The 17,649-nt window shown below is 45.6% G+C and overlaps 1 protein-coding gene across 5 annotated transcripts in view; it reads left to right on the top strand.

Moving 5' to 3' along the window:
- The window catches only part of piezo1 (piezo type mechanosensitive ion channel component 1 (Er blood group)), a 311,742-nt gene that overhangs the window by 142,282 nt on the left and 151,811 nt on the right, over positions 1–17,649 (top strand). The gene's annotated exons all lie outside the window — the stretch shown is intronic.

Genomic DNA, 17,649 nt, shown 5'->3' with positions numbered 1-17,649 from the left:
ATATAAAAGAAGTGTAAGACTGAAAAAAAAGGATTCTGTAGTCCAAGTCCACACCCAAAATGCAGAGAAAAAGACTGGGCAACTCTCTCTGCAGCAGCAAGTTCTCCCCCCCCCTCTAGTAGCATACCTGAGTGATCAAAAGACACTTTGATGCTTCAATCGCCCCTGTGCTTTAGTCGATGAACAATGGAAGCTTTAATTGGCGAAATGGAACCAAACATCGACTCACACCCCACCCTGCAGCCTGCCCATTACGAGGTTCGCTCGCACTGCCTTTGCCTCTTGGAATCCTCTCAGAGACCACAGAGCGCTGGAACACCCAAACGATTTCCAAGCAGCAAAGCACAGTCCTCAACAGTTCCAGAATCACATTCAAGAAGAGAAACAAACATAAAAGACATAAAAGAACTGAAAAAGATGGTTCCATGATTTATCCAGAAGTTGACCAAAAGAGCATTGTATGCAGGTGCCATCTTGACCAGAATGGTAACAGGCCTTTCCTGTCCACCAAGCCCATGTGGCCCAATTACACCATGTGACCAATTTACCTGCTAACCCAAACGTCTTTAGAATGAGGGAGGACCCAGAGGAAAAGCTCGTCATGGGGAAAATGTAAAACTCCTCACAGACAGCAGTGAGAATTGAACCTAATTTGCTGACTCTGTAACAGTGTTATACTAACCGCTAGGCTACTGTGTTCGTATGGTTCACCATTGCAAAATGATTCAGTATTATGCAGTAATGGATTGTTTGTATCCTACTAAGTTGGCCTTTTTATTCTTTCAAGTTGGGTAGGGGCAAGTTATCATATTTGGCTTTGATCTAGAATTCCCCTAAAGAGGCTGCCCTGCCCCAAAGGCATAGATTAGGTGAGCAGTGCTTCAGTCATAGTTGGATTAGTTCGTCAAACAAACTTCCGATGCAGACTGAAGGCTAACTCTTAGCTGTTCTGTTTTGGCCATTGGCTTGGTTCTTAAGAGTCAGAATGAGAGAGAGCTTTGCAACTGATACCAGTACAATCATTTCTTGACTAAATGTGCAGTTCCTCCCTCTCTACCTCAGAAGTCCGGGTCCTGTGGTATGAACAAGCATCGCAGACTGGGGTTTTCCTGGTTGTAGTGGATGACCTTAATGTCTTCTATGCCAGGGGTCCCCAACCTTTTTTGCACCGCGGACCAGTTTAATATTGACAATATTCTTGCGGACTGGCCGACGGGGGGGGGAGGGAGGGTGTTCAAGTAGGGTTGCCAATTTTCTCACTCCCAAATAAGGGACAAAAGTAGCAGTCAAATGCAGGACACTTGTTTTTAACCCAAAGAAAAACTACCATGACCATGAAGCCTTGCGCGGGCAACTATGTGCACATGCGTGACGTGCGCATGCGTGTACATGCCGATTTTTTTTCTACAAATCGGTTTTCACTTAATCTTCCCGATTCTGTTAAATGAAACTACACTGTATATGCATTATTTTTACTTTATATGGACTGTATTTATCATATCATTCCTGCTTTTACTATATGTTAGTGTTATTTTAGGTTTTATGTGTTATTTGGTATGATTCAGTAGGTTATTTTTTGGGTCTGGGAACGCTCAAGAATTTTTCCCATATAAATTAATGGTAATTACTTCTTCCCTTTAAGCCATTTCGGCTTACAAACGGTTTCATAGGAATGCTGTACCTTAGCGGGGGAAATACGGGACAAGGGCAGTCCTGTATGGGACAAACCAATTTAGCTCAATATACGGAATGTCCCAGCTAATATGGGACAGCTGGCAACCCTATGTTCAAGTTCAACAGTGGACGTGACAAGGAATGAGGAAAGGTGCAGCTGACTCATATCGTTTCATATCGCCAAATCGTATCTTTCCTCGCAGCCCGGTAGCACATGCTTTGCGACCTGGTACCGGTCCACGGCCCGGTGGTTGGGAACCACTACTCTATGCCTTGTCATGCCCTTCGTCCTCCATGGAGCATTGCAGTACTGCCTTCCTGGCCATTGGGTCTCACTGTAGATCTTGTCTGCCCAGTCTGACGAAGCTGTCTTTGTGTGCTGGTCAGGCATGTCCCTTTCTCACTGGGGTATGAGGCTGCCGGCTTCCCTCACCTGGTTCAGCCCACCTGTCAGACCGGTGTACCGGGGTGCAGCCACTGTCACATGCAAACAGCTACTTGGAGCCGCAGGTGAGAACTGAGTGTCTGGTGAGGACCAAAGGTGAATGATCTACACCGGAATGGACACGACAAGTCCCTTCACCAGAGGTGCCACCCCTCCCAGGACACCCCATACGCCACGGAACAAAGTTATGCAACACGCTAAATTGAAGAAAACGTATCTTCAATTCTGTTCTCAGTACTGTGAGTTATCAGCCAACTCCCAGAATAGAGTTAAAAGCTATACAAATCACAACCAAGCTGATCAGCTAAGTTAATTAGACCTCATTAAAGTGTATGAAACAATTAAGTTCCAGTTTTTAATCTGAAGCTTTTGTGGGACATGAGTAAAAGTGTCTTGTTAAAATTCATAATTCCAGACCACCTTTTTATAGATTCATCACCATGTTCTAATCCATTGCGGATGTATGTAATGGGAAGTAGGTAATAAAGGGACATGGGGAGGCAGTGTGGTATTCAGCAGCCGACTGACTCAGTGATGGTCCAATCTGTGAAACTGGGCATCTTTTACTCGAGGAGTATTTAGTTTAACCTCTCATATGGAGGGCTTAAGGAGTAAAGCCTGTGAAAAAATACCAAGAATTAGAGTCACTAAGGCAGTCCCACGTTCAGTTCACCACTGACTGGCAACCCCTGTGATGCCGCTGGTGCCAAACTATCTGTGCCGTTCCTTTGGGTTCATCAGCTACCTGGAGAGGGCGAGCCTGCTGCATGGGCAACACTTTGCTCTCCGTTTCGTGCTGCCCTGGTCTGCGTAGCACGTAGACAGCAGGGGAGCAACATCCATAGCCGACTCTGACCAACGGAGGGCCGCTTTTAATTCAAGTATCTGATACGTGAAGTGCTTTAGTCAGTATATTAAAACTTTTCAATGTTGATATGGTCTGCAGAGAGTGTTCTCCTTAGATTTCTTAATTTTGGCCAAACATAAGTAAATTAATTAACCCAACGTCATCCAACGTTTATGTGGTCTACTTATTTTTGAGACTTTCTTGCCCACACAATAAGTGTGTGCCAAAATTAATGTTTGCTTAGCTTTATGCATGCATTTCTGTATGGGTATAATCACCCTTTGGGAAATGAACTCCAAAGGGCACGTGGGAACATGTCCAAGTCACTCAATCATTAGGGTTTTGTAGCAGTAGAATGGATCGGGCTCAGTTACAGCAGTTAAGAACGCAAGGAGACAGAAAAATAGTAGAACAGGCCACTCAGCCCCTGAAAGCTACCCCACCATTCAGTGTGATCCTTGTTGATTTGCCCCCAAGCCTCATCTCACCTTTTGCCCCGTTAACAAATTCTTGTTTTTTGGATTATCTAAATGTCTCTGAACAAGACCATTGGGCTCACACAGGGCTGCGTCTCTGCTGTGATGCATGGGATGAGAGTTGAGCTCAAGCTCTTCTCTGCGTCCAGGTGAACGAGTGTGCTGAATTTGGGCAGTGGTAATAACAGGAAAACAATGCAGGTCAGGTGACACCTGTGAAGAGAAACAGAGCTAAATCTCTTCCCATACAGTGAGCCCTGTTTCTCTTCCGATAGTTGCTGCCTGACCTGCTGAGTATTTCCAGTATTTACTTTAGATTTCCAACACCTGCGTTGTTTTCGACTGGGCCCTTGGTGTAATGGGGAGCAACTTTTTGTACATTGCAGTGTAATATATAAAATCAGGACACACCGTCATTCATTGTACCAGGAAATTCAGTGCATTCACTTGCAATACATCATTATCACTTGTGTTTTATCAAACATTGTATCAGTGAAAGATCAAAGAGGCTTTTATACGGATACTAACCCCTTGGGTTCACTGGTGGCAGAACCCTATTTTGTGTTTCTTTTCCCCATAGTGCCTTTGTGATGGCTGCAACAAGCTCCAGTGTGTAACAGTGACATGTACTGCTCCACCTTGCAATGGACGTCAACAGCACTGGAAATCACGTCACCTGGATCTATCAGTGAATGAGGAAGCAACACTGGGAGCAAGTGTCAGCTATTCCAACTGTCCATTATTAATCCCCACCTGACTCCAGACTCTTTGGAACTGGTCCAAGTGATGATCGACCTCCTTTAAATAACTCCAGAGCAGAATTCGTCTCTCTCAATAAGGCCTGCTAAGTGTGCGATGCATCAAATCATTTTGTACAATACGAGATGAAGCATTTCCAACTGCCAGCAGATGTCATAGACAGTCCTCAAAGCAAAAAAAACGCTGAAAGTGTGCCACTGATTTTTGATAAAATTCTGTGCAGTGGTCACAAACATTGTACACTAAATAAAACCACCACAGCAAATGGGAATTTCCATGCCCCATGAGGTTGGCATGCTAAAACGTGGATTGGAGGGGGGTTGGGAAGTGTTTCTCTATGCCCTCAACAAAATCTTCCAAACTATGTGAATGTGTTTTAAATTGCTCCAAGCACCCTTCAGAGACCACAGGGGAGTAGACAAAAAGGTATGAAGGACTGCTTGATTGTACGTGGAATCTGTGTTAGGTGTCCTAAGTGCTTAATGACCAGTAATGTACAATGAAAATCTGTTTTGGTTGTAATGCAGACGAATGGGCAATATTGCTTCCACCTGGAGTCCACATCTACCTATGAGGTAAATGTAGAGAGTATCTGTTTGTTGGTGTTGTAGTGGAGTGGAAGTTGGCTACTAGGTTGGGAGGACCCTCCAACCGTCAGCTCCCAGGTGGGCAGGTAAACCTTTTACAGCGCTGAACACGTTAGTGCAGTACTGCTACTGCATTATAGTGACATTTCAGCTCAGCTTTCGTGCTCGGGTCTCTCTAGTGGAGATTGAATCCTGGATCATGTCTTTCAGAGATAAATACGTTGCATCGATATGCAGCCAGGGAAAATTCTTCAATCGGGATCTGGTCTATGATTCCACATCTCCATGAGTTGTTTTGTGTGATTGTGAAGGTCAAAGAGTTTTCCGTAAGGTTCGGGATGGGAACAAAAGACAAAAATCTAACAATGCAACAGTGGGTTCCATGTCACTATTGTTTTGTGGAATTAACAGGAAGTGATGATCTGCACTGTGGTTTGCTGTTACAATCACTGAAAATCTATTGTAGTCTACAATAGGTGATTGGATAATGGAACTGGGAGTTGGATTTAAGATTAAGTTAAAACCGCAGACATTCTCACTGGAGTCTTTTCAGTAAGCTTCAAGATTTAATTGAGGAAAATCATATTTTTTGACCTCGATAATGTATTGGTTGGTTTTGTTCAGCTTCTCTGCATTGAAGCATATAAAACCTCCACAAAATAACTTAGCTCTGAAGTAGTGACAACTGTATACTCACCAGATTTATTACTGAAGCAAGCACATATTAAGACATTTGTAACCTATGTTAAGTTGCATGTTAAAACAATTAAAAAAAAGTAATGCAATGGCTTGGCTCTAAAGATTATGGTATCTGAATGGGAAAGAATAGCTAATATCTTAGATGTTACCCTTTGTGAGAATTTATTGAAAGCCATTAGGATGAGTTAGAGCCCTGCTGACAGAAGACTTCTGAGAAATTGCTTTCCAAAGGAGTAAGTTGCCAAATTTTTAGTTGGAAGTTTTTCTGAGGATTTGATCATTTGGAATTCTGAGCTGATAGTTGATCAAGAGACTTCTGAAAAAGTCACGTTTACATATTTTTCTCTGAGTAACTCTTGAGTGGTTTTATGCCAGCAGCTGCTGTAAAAGAGCCACGAGGCCACCAAGGAGCAGGTGGGAAAGGAAGCATGGGGCAGGGACGAGGATAGAGGAGCTGAAAGAGCTATCTACTGAGCTATTTGCTGACTTGCTTGTATGATTTTTTTTACCTGTTTCAAGAGATTTTCAGATTTTTCAGCATTGAGTTTAACAGAGGCTGCAAGTTCCATGAAGTACGGACTTAATAATATTACAACTTTGATACCTGCTAAATATTTGTTTCAAAATTCACATTGCCCTATTGTTTTGGGAAGGAACACATTTTGTTTCAAAGAAAAGATGGAAAGAAGTGATTTGGATTTGTCTCGGGGAGATGCTGAGCCCCAGTTGATCAGTGCAAGGTTGATGACATGCTAGCGACCATGGAATGCTTTCTCATTTACATTCAGAAGATTGTGTACCTGATGGCACGAACATCGACTTCTCTAATTCCGCTAATGCCCCACCTCCCCCTCGTACCCCATCTGTTACTTATTTTTGTACACACATTCTTTCTCTCACTTTCCTTTTTCTCCCTCTGTCCCTCTGAATATACCCCTTGCCCATCCTCTGGGTCCCCTCCCCTGTCTTTCTTCCCGGACCTCCTGTCCCATGATCCTCTCGTATCCCTTTTGCCAATCAACTGTCCAGCTCTTGGCTCCATCCCTCCCCCTCCTGTCTTCTCCTATCATTTTGGATCTCCCCCTCCCCCTCTAACTTTCAAATCTCTTACTCACTCTTCCTTCAGTTAGTCCTGATGAAGGGTCTCGGCCTGAAACGTCGACTGCACCTCTTCCTAGAGATGCTGCCTGGCCTGCTGCGTTCACCAGCAACTTTGATGTGTATTAAGTAGTTTTTTAAATTCTCAGTGGGATGAATGTCTTTTGAGGTTGCTGAATCAGACGCCGTTTTGTGCTTCACTGAGGAAATCAAGGTGATCAACAGGGATTTACCTACTCAATATCAGGGACTGGAAATATTGCCCATGGCATGGAGCCTCTGGACGTGTTACTTGATCTGATGTACTGTGCCTAGGTGCAGACAATATCTATCATCAACAGATTTCTTTGAGATGGGCCATTCTCTGCAACTTCCTCATCAGGTGACCCCCCCCCAACAATCCCTTTCCCTCCATCCTTCTATTCCCTGACCAGCTTGTAGACTGTTCCATTAACTCATTACAACAGTGTTGCTTCATTTCCCCATGCCAACCTCTCTGCACCCACCTTATCACCCCTTCCAGCCAATTCCACCATCTTCCTGTATGTTTCCTCCATACATTCTCTGAATCTGCTTGAAGATACATAATCTAATAATTATTTATTATGACACCAAGAAACATTTAGCACATCAGGTCCATGATGGATCCCACCAGAGCAAGCCCATCAACCCCACATCTGTCCCCAACTTCTAGATAAACACTCCACACCTGTCCCCGACATTTAGTTCCCTTGTCTGTCAATGATGCAAAGGTACAAGAGAATTGTAAGCCACTTCTATTCTACCAATGCAGAAGTATTTTGGTTTTCTTTGTACCAATCCTGAGGATTATGTACATTAGCCTTCTTCCACACTTTCTGCTAATTGTTTGTTCACATATTTTTGGAAAGAAAGTAGGAATATCTGGTACTGGTGTTAGGACTTGAGTATCTTGGGAGTTTAGAATCAAATATGCAAATTGGCCCGCCCAAAGAAGACGACTAAGTGTAGGGATAATTCCAATGCTGCGGTTGTTGATCTGGTAGAGGATACTGAGGTTGGAAAAGCCACCAGAAGGAAGTCAAATCCAGGAGCCATGTTAGTGATATCTCTCCAGTGCTATAAAATCTCTGCTGCATGTGGTCCACTGCTCTGAAGTTTACAGGAGGGCAAAGTGCCTGGTAGACCATATAGTTTGTGCACTGTCTGAGATCTTCATCTCCATACACTCTTCTTCAAGTGGTCAATGGCTTGTTTTATGACCACAGGCTTTGCTGGTGCACTGAAGATGATCAAAGGTTCAAAGTAAATTTATTATCAAAGTATGTATGCCATATACAAACTTAAGGTTCATTTTCTTGCAGGCACCCACAGGACAAAAAGAAATGCAATGCAATCTATGATAAACTATACATAACAAAGGCAGAGCCCCTGAATGTGAATCTACAGACTATGGAGTCAGTTCAGCACTGAGGCAAATGAAGCCATCACGCTGGTCCAGGAGCTCAGTGGTTGTAGGGAAACAATTGTTCCTGAACCTGGTAGCATGGGACCCAAGATTCCTTCACCTCACACCCGATGGTAGCAGTGAGAAGTGAGGAATTTGGGTCAGAGGCAGATGGGACAGGCTCCTGTGGAGGATCTTAGCTGGCGTGCAGCAGTGAGGCTGAGCACTGGTTGGTTTTCATCTCTTGGACCTCGATGCTTTAATCTGTCTTGAAGTCCAGGTAGTTTATTTTATCATCAATGCCTACCAGGAAGCAGTGTCAGTTACTGCATAGTTGTTTCCCAAAATATGAAAAGTTGTTGATGGTGTCTCGTAGGTGATGGTTCCCTCATCATTTTACAAGGGTTGTATTGTATAATAGGATCACGTAGATGGAGTCCTTTTGTTTTGTGGATGTTTGATGTTGAGGACCATTCTCTTGTATTCACTGAGGTTAGAATAGCATGGTTCTGGGGCGGAGGAGACAAAAGTTGATGTGTTTTCCATTTGTTCTGCAGACGACAACTCCACTGCAGCAGACAGCTTGCTGGAGGTGAGCTACAGTATTGTAGCATGCTGCAGTACTTGCTGACACAGAGCAGGATATAGTGGTGATGCAGCTTTGCCTGACACCAGTCTGATCTAAGATTGGGTCTGTTTTGGACCATTTGGTTAGATCACGGTTTGTGTGTCATCATGTAGCAGATATAGGATGGAGCCATATTTCCTCAGGTAGCCACGCTTGGTAAAGATGTGCCACAGTCAATTTTGTCAGGGCCAAAGGGTTTTGCGACATTGAAAACAATCATGCCTCATGACTGTTACTGGTCCCTGAACTGCTTTTGGAGTTGTCAAGGCTGAAGATCACATTCGAAGTGGCTTTAGATCTGGAGTCCCCAACTTTTTTGATGTCATGGACCTGTATCGTTAACTGAGGGGTCTGTGGACCTCAGGTTGGGAACCACTGCTCTACTTGGACAGAATTCACAATGCGATTTGTAGCAACAGGGAGGGAGTGGTGGAGAATAATTCTAGGGTTGACTTACCCTGCAGCAGGCAGCAGAGTGCCCTCTCATAGTGTTCTCAAGGCTGGACCGCACGGGCTCACTTGGGTAGGTGGTAGGTGGCAGATGCAGACGGGAAGACAAAAGGAGGGAGGGGCTCTGAAAGGGCTCTAAAAAGAGGACGTTTAAGGATGCAGAGGATCAGGGTGAGAGCGGCAGGAAGGGGAGCAGGAATGAGGAAGCAGTGGGCAAACATCCGCCCGAGTGTGAGTGAACACAGTGAATGTGTACAGTATGTGCTAATCGCTCCTCCCATTGGAGCATCCCAATATTAAGCAAGCAGAGTAAAAGTGGGAATAATATGGACTTCCTCCTGAGGATATCCGGCTCTCAGAGTCGGAATACTGCTCCAGATCTCACAAGAAACTGCGAGCTCTGAAAGCTGAACCACCCTCCGTGGCTGTGTGCTCCACTAACTCTCTCTACGTGCTTGGCCCAGGCCCCCTGACCTTTCCTGCACTGGGGTTGTCCTTGCATGCTTGCAGATCCCCAGTTGCAGCCTCCTGCCACCTGTTCACCCTTCAGCCTGCTGGGAAGGAAGGGCTTAGTCGGGTCTGGTTGTGTGGATGGCTCTCCACATCTGTGGCCTTGCCGGCTTTGACTGTTGTACACTGCCCTATACGTCCCTACTACCTGTCCATATCAGGGGCAATGTGCTTGTGAATTCCTGTGATTACTTTACTTTACTTTATTGTCGCCAAACAATTGATACTAGAGCGTACAATCATCGCAGCGATATTTGATTCTGCGCTTCGTGCTCCCTGGATTACAAATCGATAGTAAATATTAAAAATTTAAATTATAAATCATAAATAGAAAATAGAAAAGGGAAAGTAAGGTAGTGCAAAAAAAAACCGAGAGGCAGGTCCAGATATTTGGAGGGTACGGCCCAGATCTGGGTCAGGATCCGTTCAGCAATCTTATCACAGTCGGAAGGAAGCTGTTCCCAAATCTGGCCGTACGAGTCTTCAAGCTCCTGATCCTTCTCCCGGAGGAAAGAGGGACGAAAAGTGTGTTGGTTGGGTGGGTCGTGTCCTTGATTATCCTGGCAGCACTGCTCCGACAGTGTGCAGTGTAAAGCGAGTCCAAGGATGGAAGATTGGTTTGTGTGATGTGCTGGGTTGTGTTCATGATCTTCTGCAGCTTCTTCCAGTCTTGGACAGGCCAACTTCCATACCAGGTTGTGATGCACCCTAGAAGAATGCTTTCTACACAGCATCTATAAAAATTAGTGAGGGTTTTAGGGGACAGGCCAAATTTCTTTAGCTTTCTCAGGAAGTAAAGGCACTGGTGGGCCTTCTTGGCAGTGAACTCTGCTTGGTTGGACCAAGTCAGGTCATTTGTGATATTGACCCCGAGGAACTTAAAGCTTTTGACCTGTTCCACTTGCGCACCACCGATGTAAATTGGGTCGTGTGGTCCGCTACTCCTTCTGAAGTCAACAACCAATTCCGTTGTCTTGCTGACATTGAGGGATAGGTTATTGTTTTCACACCATGCCATCAGGTTCTTAATTTCCTCTCTGTACTCAAACTCATCATTACCTGAGATACGGCCTACAATTGTTGTGTCATCAGCAAATTTATATATTGAGTTCGATGGAAACTTGGCTACACAATCATGGGTGTATAGTGAGTATAGCAGGGGGCTGAGTACACAGACTTGTGGGGCACTGGTACTCAGAGTGATTGTAGAGGAGAGCTTGTCCCTTACTTTTACGGCCTGGGTCCTGTTTGTGAGGAAGTTGAAGATCCAGCTGCAGATCTGAGTGCTAAGGCCCAGGTTCCGGAGCTTAGGAATCAGTTTATTTAGAATGATGGTATTAAAGGCAGAGCTGGATTCAATGAAAAAGAGCCTTACATATGCATCTTTATTCTCCAGGTGTTCGAAGGAGGAATGTAGGACCAGAGAGATGGCATCTGCCGTTGACCTGTTGCTCCAGTAGGTGAATTGCAAAGCGTTGAGGTTGACCAGTAGGCTGTGGTTGATGTGTGTCATAACCAATCTCTCGAAGCACTTCATAGCAATTGATGTCAGAGCCACAGGTCAATAGTCATTCAGGCATGCCACCTTGCTCTTCTTCGGCACTGGGATTATCGTTGTCTTCTTAAAACATGAGGGGATCTTAGACTGAAGCAAGGAGCAGTCGAAGATGTCAGCAAACACTCCAGCTAGCTCGCTTGCACAGGCCCGGAGACAAGTCCTGGGACACCATCTGGGCCCATCGCCTTTCTTGGATTTATCTTCAGGAAGGCCCTTCTAATGTTCTCCTCAGTGACGATGAATCTCGATGCCACCAGGTCCGGTTCATCCGGAGGGAGCGGGACGCTCCTCTTCTGTTCAAATCTTGCGTAGAATACGTTACGTTCGTCAGGAAGAGAAGCGCCACAGTTATTGATATTCCCAGCCTTTTCTTTGCACCCAGTGATCTCATTTAGACCCTGCCATAGTCTACCTGCATCCCTTTCGTTAGCCTGGGCTTCCAACTTGGCTCGATATTGCCTCTTGGCGCCCTTAATGGCTTTCCGGAGTCCACGCCTGGATTCCGTGTAGCGACTGGTATCCCTGGACCTAAAAACCACAGCTCTAGCCTTCAAAAGGGACTTGACCTCATGATTCATCCAAGGTTTCCAGTTAGGGACTACCCGGATCGTCTTGCGAGACACACAGTCCTCTGTGCATTTCCAAATAAAGTCCGTGACAGCTGAGGCATACTCATCGAGGTTAGCTGCCGAGTCCTTGAATACTAACCAGTCCACTGATTCAAAGCAGTCATGGAGGACCTCATCCGTTTCCTCCGTCCAATGTGACACCACATTTGATACCGTGACCTCCTGCTTCAGGTTCTGTTTGTAAGCCGGGAGGAGGAGTATGGCCTGATGGTCTGATTTTCCGAAGTGAGGTCGTGGGACGGAACGGTAGGCATCCTTGACTGCTGTGTAGCAGTGGTCAAGTTATATTCGGGCCTCTAGTGGGGCAGGAGACATGTTGGTATAACTTTGGCAGCGCCTTTCTGAGGTTGGCCTGGTTAAAGTCCCCGGCTGTAATGAGCAAAACCTCCGGATACCTGGTCTCAAATTCACTGATGTTGGCATACAGTATGTTCAGAGCACACTCCACGTCCACCTGGGGGGAGATGTAGACCGCTGTCAGTATGACCGAGGTGAATTCCCGTGGCAGATAGTAGGGACGACACCTCACCGACAGGTGTTCCAGGTCCGGGCTGCAGGAGCTTGTCAGTGCCACTGTGTCTGAGCACCATGCAGTGTTGATCAGTAGGCAGACACCACCTCCACTCGTCTTGCCCGAAGATGCCGTGCAGTCCATCCGATGGATCGAAAATCCTTCTGGTTGGATGGCACAGTTGGGGGTGGCAGGGGAGAGCCAGGTCTCGGTGAAACAGAATACACAGCAGTTCTGCATCTCCCTGCAGTAGGTGAGTCTCCCTTTAAGATCATCCACCTAGTTCTCTATGGCTTGCACATTAGCTAGTACGATGGTGGGCATAGGGACCCTGAGGCCCCTCAGCTTCAATCTGAGCAGCAGCCCAGCTCTTTTCCCATGCTTCCTTGTTAAATAGTGCATCTTTCCAGGTTTCCATCGATGCAGTGTGTTGTTGTCAGCTCTTTGAGGTTGGTGGACACGTCCCGCGGGGATCGATCAGCGGGTTGCGTCGTTGGGCACTCTCGGTCGGGCCAAGTGATGGGGGAGGCTCCGCTGCCACTTTCAGCTGCTGGGGGCCCGGGCTGTCGATTGGGTCGGGCCCTGAAGCCGACACTTAATCCCGGATGGCCGGGCTCCTGGCTGAAACAAGTCCTTAAGCCGAGTCACGGTTGCGGAGGCCTCCGTTCCAGTCGAGCCTCGGGCTCGATTTCCGAGGTCGACGGTGGAGGCCTCACTTCTGGCAGCTGTGGATGGCCACCAATGGGGCTTTACGGTGGTTGCTCTGGGGAAGCGCCTGGGGCACTTTGAGTTCTCCGACGTCACTTCTGTGTGGTTGTCTGCTCCGGAGAGGTGCTGGTCAGAATGGGCCGTGTCTCCAAGCACTCCGACATGGTAGCAGGCCGCGGGTCTCCGGGAACCTCGGACCAGGCCTCGCTGGTGGGGTCCAGGTGCGGTCCAGAGTTTAAGCTGCAATTCTGGCGCGGTGATCTCCAGCTGGGTCAGTAGCTTCGCCAGGGTGTTGTTGATTTTGCTAGATGTAGCACGTTGGAGGTTTAGCAGGGTTTCACGGGTATAGGATAGTGTAGAGGGCAGTTTGCTCGGAAGAGCACGCGCAGAGTCACCAGTTACCAGCGCCATCTTGATCTTAGGTGAGCATTAAATAGTGGGATTGCTGAGCGGGATGGCTTGAAGGGTCGGAAGGGCCTATTCTGTGCTGAATCCCAGTAAATAAATAAATTCAAGTGTCTCGGAGATGTGGTAATGAGCGTACAAACACAAAGTAACTTGATCTGAATACAATAGAAGCACAAGTATACGTAGTAAATCACAAGGATTTCAAGGCTCACGATTCTCAGCCATCACTCAATTGTCGCTGTTGTCAGGGGAACTCAGAATTCCGATTTAATCACCCTCGGCCCCACACACAAAGTGCTGGAGGAACTCAGCAGGCCAGGCAGCATCTGTGGAAAAGAGTAACAAAAAGATGGGTATGTCACAAACACTTTACCCTCCTGGCTCCCCGCAGAACAGAATCAACCCGAACAAGAGAAAATCTGCAGATGCTGCAAATCAAAGTACGTAATACACTGATGAAGGGTCTCAGTCTGGACTCTTTATCAGCCCTTTCAGTTGTGCCGTCGGGAACAAAAGGAATCGATTGTCCTGTCATTTACAAAAAGGGAGTGCCTCCTTTCAAACTATACAAAGGACAGTTCATCATCCAGATAGGGTACGGGCAGGAGTAAGTAAACAGATTTGCTGTTTTAATAGGCCATTCATTCAGTCAGACCACAGGCCTGAGGATAATGGGGGACACAGAGGACCCACTGTGCACCCATTGGAGACAGCCCCCGTTTGTCCCCTAGATCCTGTGAAGTGTGAACCATTATCGGATAGGATTTCAAGGGGATCACCGTATGCAGAAACAAGATGTTCTAATCCTTGAAGGGTGCTATTCTGATTGGCTTTAACAGTAGGGATTGCCATCCAACGTTCAAAGTAAAACTTACTATCAGAGTACACACGTCACCAGTTACAACCCTGAGATTCTTTTTCCTTCCGGCATACTCAGAAAATCTGTAGAACAGTAACTGAGAAACAGGATCAATGAACAACAAATAGTGCAAATGCAAATATAAATAAATAGCAATAAATAACAAGAGCATGAAATAACACGATAGAAGTCCTAAAGTGAGACCATCGGTTGTGGGAACACCAGAAATAGAATGAGTACAGCTATCCTCTTTTGTTCAAGAGCCTGATGGCTGAGGGGTAGTAACTGTTCTTGAACCTGGTGGTGCGAGTCCCGAGGCTCTTGTACCTTCTACCTGATGGCAGCAGTGAGAAAAGAGCATTGTCTGGGTGGTGAGAATCTCTGATGATGAATACTGCTTTTCTACATCAATGTTTCATGTAGATGTGTTCAATGGTTGGGAGGGTTTTACCTGTGATGTACTGGGCCGAATCCACTAACTTTTGTAGGATTTTCTGCTCAAAGGCGTTGGTGTTCCCATACTAGGCCGTAATGCAGCCCGTCAGCACACTTTACACCACACGTCTATAGAAGCTTATCAAGGTTGTTGATGACATGCTGAACCTCCACACACTCCTGAGGAAGTAGAGGCGCTGTTGTGCTTTCTTTGCAATTATATTTATATGATGTGTCCAGGACAGGTCGTCTGAGATAGTGACGTCCAGGAGTATGAAGTTACTGACTCTCTCCACCTCTGATCCTCTGATGATTACTGGCTCATGGACCTCTGCTTTCCCTCTCCTGAAGTCTACAATCTGTTCCTTGATCTTGCTGACATTGAGCGAGAAGTTGTTGTTTTGACACCACTCAGACAAAATTTCAGTCTCCCTCCTGTATGCTGATCCATCACCCCCTTTGATACAGCCACACAGTGGTGCCATCAGCAGACTTGTATAAGGTGTTGGAGTTGTACTTAGCCATACAGTCATAGGTGTAAAGTGAGTAGAGCAGAGGGCTTAGTACACTTCCCTGTGGTGCTCCTGTACTGATGAGATTGTGGAGGAGATGTTTTTGCTGATCTGAAATGAGTGGGGTTTACAAGTGAGGAAATCCAGGATCCAATTGCACAAGGAGGTATTGAGGCCCAGGTCTTGAAGTTTACTGATTAGTTTTGAGGGGATGGTGGTATTAAATGTAATCGATAAAGAGCATCTTGATGTTTGCTGTCCAGTTGTTCCAGGGATGAACCAGCATGAAGTGAAGAGGCAAAAGGAAGGCGACCAACGCAATCTAATTTCCTCATGTGAGCAGGAGCACGCTCACGGAGGGTAACAGCCAAAGGTCGTTTTAAAAGCTGTTGACATTTGGGTTGTGATTTGCATGAATGTCCTTGTAGCCTTGAAAAGAAAGGAGACTCCGAATGCTATTGCACAGTTACGAAGGCAGGCTTTAAAGTAATTTAGCTGAATGCCTTATCATCAGGACCTTCAAATAAGCACCGAAACCTGATGGCCAGTGAGAAGGATCCTCCGTCAGATCCATCCAGACTGCTATAAGGGAGCTGTTGTCCATCGATGTTTGGAATGTGACTTTGTCAAGCAAGTCTGAAAAAAGATTCAGTAGTCTTCACTGACATTCACCTCAAGCTGTTGCATAACAATAGGCTCTTTATGATGTGCTCTTTATCGTTTACCTGAACTGCACTTTTACACTTTATTCTGCATGGTTGTTGTTGTACTTTATTCTAGCTCAATGCACTGTGTAATGATTTGATCTTATAAACAGTATGCAAAAGAAGCTTTTCACTGTACCTTGCTATATGTGACAATAATAAACCAATACCAGTACTGGTTGCAACACACACAAAATGTTGAAGGAACCCAGCAGGCCAGGCAGCATCTATGGAAATGAATGAACAGTTGGTGTTTCGGGCCAAGACCCTTCATCAGGACTAAAAAGGAAGGGGGAAGATGTCAGAATAAGAAGGTGGGGGAAGGGAAGGAGGACAAGCTGGAAGGTGATAGGTGAAGCCATGTGGTTGGGAGAGGAGGGATAAGTAAGAAGCTGGGAGGTGATAGGTGGAAGAGGCGAAGAGCTGGAGAAGAAGGAATCTGACAGGCGAGGAGGGTAGATCATGGGAGAGAGGGAAGGAGGAGGGATACCGGGGTGAGCTGACAGGCAGGTGAGGGGATGAGCTATGAGGATAGAATGGGGAATAGAAGAAGATGGGAAGATGGGGAATAAGTTACCACAAGTTGGAGAAATCAATGTCCATCAATGATTATTTGCATGAGCATGCAATGAGTCAAACGTTGGCTGTTACAGGAAGATCAACAACTAGATGAAAGATGCACATCGATCTGCTTGTAACTTGCTGGTCTTCCAGTGCAAACTGGTGTCTGTAATCAATAGCTGTAGACTAATTGATTCCAAGACGGAGATCTACTCACAGAAGTTTAGAGCTCTCTCATTGCTAAGGATTGGAACCTATTTTAAAAGTCTCTGACTGACTACCGATGGAATGCATGTGAAAGGAAAACTGACAATGATATAATGTGAATCGAATTAGCAAATGGAGCGATAAGTTTTGTGCAGGCAATGATGACATTTGAATCTTATGTATAATATATTTGCAATATATTTTAAGAATAAAGTATATTTTGGGGAAAAATGTCTTCATGTATGAGAACAGACTTATTTCTAATTTATTACCTCATGAATTTGAGGAACAGTATATGACTAAATCTTTGCTGTGTACCCACCCAGGTTTAAAATCAGCAAGCTTCAATGGCTCACCTCCATTACCCGAGCTAACTTGATTTGATTTCCTTTATGGAAATCACCTGGTGGAGGTCTTTGTGGATAAGTACAGAAAGTTTTGCAAACGTCTTGTTGTCTTACTCTGGCTACATTTTTTCCCAATCTGAATTTTTTTATACAAACAGCTTAAGAGTTATTCGGAGTCACCACTAAGGCATATTTCTGGCATTTGGAAGAGTAAAATGTTTCCATGCATGTTTCGGATCACTCGGTGCCGTCTATTTGCCATACCCTGAGCCGGTCGATTTGAGTTTAGATGGAATCCAGTTCCTTATGCTTGACACCGTCATTGTTTAGGTTTACGTGTGAGGAACATCCAGGTTTCTTGCTTTTGATCAGTATTCAGTGATTTCTCAAGGGATGTGCATGTGTATGGCTTTTGTGTCTTCCATCTCATTTTAGCCACCTGGATCAATCGATTTCAATACCAGAGGACAGAAAGGGGGAAATAGTTACTTCAGGAGGAACAGTGTCACACAAGGAGAGCTTTAGTGTTGTTTCATGTGCTCACGATGTGGTTATCTACATTGCCCTGAGACACCAAGCAAGGTGCATCAGTTGGTTTATTCATCATTACA

Source organism: Mobula birostris, chromosome 15 (assembly GCF_030028105.1).
Source record: "Mobula birostris isolate sMobBir1 chromosome 15, sMobBir1.hap1, whole genome shotgun sequence".
NCBI classification, from domain to species: domain Eukaryota; kingdom Metazoa; phylum Chordata; class Chondrichthyes; order Myliobatiformes; family Myliobatidae; genus Mobula; species Mobula birostris.
The sequence above is the reverse complement of the archived record's forward strand: the minus strand, read 5'-3'. Positions and strand labels throughout refer to the sequence as shown.